This window comes from Hyperolius riggenbachi, chromosome 5, assembly GCF_040937935.1.
Source record: "Hyperolius riggenbachi isolate aHypRig1 chromosome 5, aHypRig1.pri, whole genome shotgun sequence".
Taxonomy (NCBI): Eukaryota; Metazoa; Chordata; class Amphibia; order Anura; family Hyperoliidae; genus Hyperolius; species Hyperolius riggenbachi.
The window spans coordinates 228,642,427-228,646,321 of record NC_090650.1 but is presented as its reverse complement, the minus strand read 5'-3'; positions in this window follow the sequence as shown (position 1 = coordinate 228,646,321).

Here is a 3,895-nt window from a genome sequence, read left to right as displayed (position 1 = left end):
AAAGCTGGTAAAAAATTGCACTGATTTTAGACCTTAAAATCCATGAGCAATCATACCGCTAGGGAGGTTAATAACACAAGAAAAATAATGACAAACCTGTAAATTATATTTCGTCCCACAATCATAGTGATAAATGAATTGGTTCCTGCTAAAAATTGGCCTTGGTCTAGGACTATGGTAGGGATTAGATTGTGAGCTCCACTGAAGTTAGTCAGTGACATGACTATGTGCTCTGCAAAGTGCTGTGAAAATGTGAGTGCTGCATAAATACATAATAATAATAATATGTTAGGACATAAGGACTATGGTAGGGAGTAGTAGATAGTGAGCTCTTCTGAGGACAGTCACTGACACAACCATGGACTCTGTAAAGCCCTGCAGAACATGTTGTTGCTTAATAAATGCATAATAATACTGTAGTATGGTAGAACATTAGACTACACTATGGTAGAGATTAGATTGTGAGCTCCTCTTAGGACATTCAGTGAGACAACTATGAACTCTGAAAAGCACTGCAGAAAATGCCAGCCCTAAATAAATATAAAATAATATTGCCCCCGCTCAGTGGCATAGACACAGACCCCTTCCTCCTCATTTCATGAATAAGTGACTGGATAGTGTACTGGTTAAGGGCTCTGTCTCTGACATGAGACCAGGGTTTGAATCCCGGCTCTTCCTATTCAGTAGGCCAGTGACTATTCAGTAAGGAGTCATTGGGCAAGACTCCCTAACATTGCAGGGTGGCCTACTGAGCACACTCTTAGCGGCTGCAGCTTTCAGCTGCTTTGAAACCAACAGGAGAAATGTGGCATGCAAATGTTAGAATTCAAATTATTGATTAGCTCAGCCCCTCCTCTTCCTAGAATCACACACTAAATACTCCAACAATAAGATGCAGTAGCATACTAATTCACATGTATGGCACTGCAAAAATATCACAAGTACCATTTTTGGTATCTGTCCAGCCTTTGTGGTTGGCAGCAATAGATTGGGGAACAGACATGACGGTGTTGGATGGGGTTTGGAGCTAGGAAAGATTTGGGAAAGAGGTTTGAGGGTGTTGCCAGGGCAGGGTGGGAAGAGAGGATTCTTAGCTTTTTTAGTTGCTCATTTAGGGGCAAAGTTTTTGTTTAGATTTTGCTTCCAGAAGGCAAAACACCCCCTACCAATCCTCCTGTATTACAGCAGGTGCACTTTTTTCCCCGAATTCCTTGTTACATAGTTACATAGTTGTTTTGGTTGAAAAAAGACATGTATAATGACAAAAACATTTTTAGAGGAGTCATGAGGTTTTTTGTTTTTTTTAACTACAAGATTGTTTTCAAGAGAAACTGTAACCAAGGTTTGAACTTCATCCCAATCAGTAGCTGATACCCACTTACCCATGAGAAATCTTTACCTTTTCTCAAATAGATCATCAGGGGGATCTGTATGGTTGATATTGTGGTGAAACCCCTCCCACAGTGGGATGTCAGGACCATGGTGCTGACATCACACTGTGGGAGCCAGCTGTTTCCAACTGCCAAAAAAACAAGCAGCAGCTACTTCCACTGACATGTGATAAATGACAGAATGTAAGGAGAGATTTTACAATGGGCAAACACTAACTAAATCATTTATACGTAATTATTATAAAAATTATTATAAAAATTCAGCGCTTTTGTTCATTACGTTATTTTCACTGGAGTTCCTCTTTAAGATGGTCATACACACTTAAATTTTAACAAACAGATTCAATCATAATTTAAATTGTTTAAGTCAAAAATCAATAAAAATTCTGATCATACCTGACTCAGTCCCTCTCTGATCAGGTTCAGAACAGAGAGGGATTGATCTTTTTGCCATATTGGGTAGCAATCTACATGTGTATGGCCGGCTTAACACAAGGATTTCACAGAATTGCTACTCATATTAAGGTGGCCATACATTAGAGCGATTATGGGCAGATTCAACCAAGAGACACATTTATCTCTAATCAAATCTGATTAGAGATACATTTGTCTCTAGTCGAATCTGCCCATACACTACAGGCCGATTCCCGTCCGATTTCAGCATGAAATCATCAGAGAATCGGCTGAGCCGCTGCATCTGCCCCGCCGCTGCCCCACAATGTATAAATGTATGTAGCGTAGTGCATTTATACATTACCTGTCCTGTAGCGGCTTCCAAACGGTGTCTGTCCATCTTGCTGGGTAAGCCGCATACACTCTAGCGGCGCATAGCGTCTGACGCTATGCGCCGCCGGCATGTATGCGGAACCCGGCGAGATGGACGGAGACCGCATGGAGGCTGACACCGGACAGGTAATGTATAAATGCACTACACTACATACATTTATACATTGCAGCGGCAGCGGCGGGGTTTCGTCGTCTTGTCGCTCATTCGCAATTCGGCCGCCGTACCGCCGCGCACCCAACCAACTTCGGCCCGAAATTTTCCAGCATGCGCGATTGACCATGCAGACAATTTCTGTCCCAAAATTGGTCACTTTGTCGGTCGGGCATACACTTGGCAGCACCAATTTTCATCCAATTCGATTATAATAATCTAATTGGATGGTCGATTGGTTAGTTGGTCGGCTAGTGTATGGCCCCCTTTACTGAGAGTGCAGGAGAGTGGGTGGGGCTTACTGAGGGTCAAGAAAGGAGAGCCAGGCTGATGTAGGGTGTTGAGTGGGGTTTCGGAGAGTTAAGCTGGCTATACACTTATAGACTGCCATCAATGTGGCAAAATTATTGATTTCTCTCTTTCTTGTTGGATCAATACTTTCAGTTGATTTTTTGTCAAAAGTCGATCAGAAATTTTTGTGGAATTGATTCCCAGCAGATCAATCAAAATTTACAAGGAGTCAAATCATTTTTCCCTAGCAGATTCAATCGTGATTGAATCTGCCGGAGATCAATGCCGCTCAATCATGGCTGCTCAATGGTAATTTTTAATTGATTTCCAGTCAAAATTGATCAAAACTATTGATTGCTCCGGACAGAATGATCTTGCTCCAAAGGGGTAGTGGTCAAGTGCAGGGCTGTAGATTAGCAGTCGATTGACAGATGCCCTCCAGATCTCCCCACATAAAATAGTGCTCTATTGGGCTCCTGCAGAGGGTTGGCAGTGGAGCGCAGACTCACCTGTCTGCCGGTGATCTTCCTGTGTCTTCTATCCATCCCTGCCGGAGTGCATGCTGCTGGGAACAAATGGCCAGCAAGGATGGAAAGAGGACACAGGAGGAGTCCGCTTGCGGACAGATGAGTGCACTCTGCTGCCAACACTCTGTAGGGGGCCTGGGTGGAGTACAGTTGTGATGTGTTTTAAAGTAAATCTGAAGTGACACTAAAAAAAAAAGACACACCTATGTAGACAGAAAGCTATCGTTACACCGATGTCCACCCTTTGAAACTATCCAACCAGCTGGCCAAATACGCCTCTTGCATCACACTTCCGAAGACGAGCTTGTCTGTACTGCAGTATGCATGCGCCTGTCTTCAGAAGCACATTGGGGAACCAAAAGGAGCAGAATTTCAACGTAGGGCAGCAGTGGACTGAGGGTACGAAGAGAGGACCAGGAAGGCTCTATGTGGTCCAAAGCCTTCTCTCTACATAGGTGAGCATCCAATTTTTTTTTTCATCATCACTTAAGATTTGCTTTAACCACTTTACCCCCGCCCGTATGAATTTCTCCGTCCCTTTTTCCATCCTTTAACCCCCAGGGACGGAGAAATACGTACTTTCCGCGCTTCCGCCGCTGCCCGCGCTCCCGCTCGCTCTAGCGCGCATTCCCGCGTGTAAACACGCCGCCGGCCGCTCGCCCGGAGATCAATGAACAGGAAAATCCATTCCCGTTCATTGATCTAAGCCCCGCAATGATCCGCTGCTTTTCTGCTAAGCAGCGCGATCA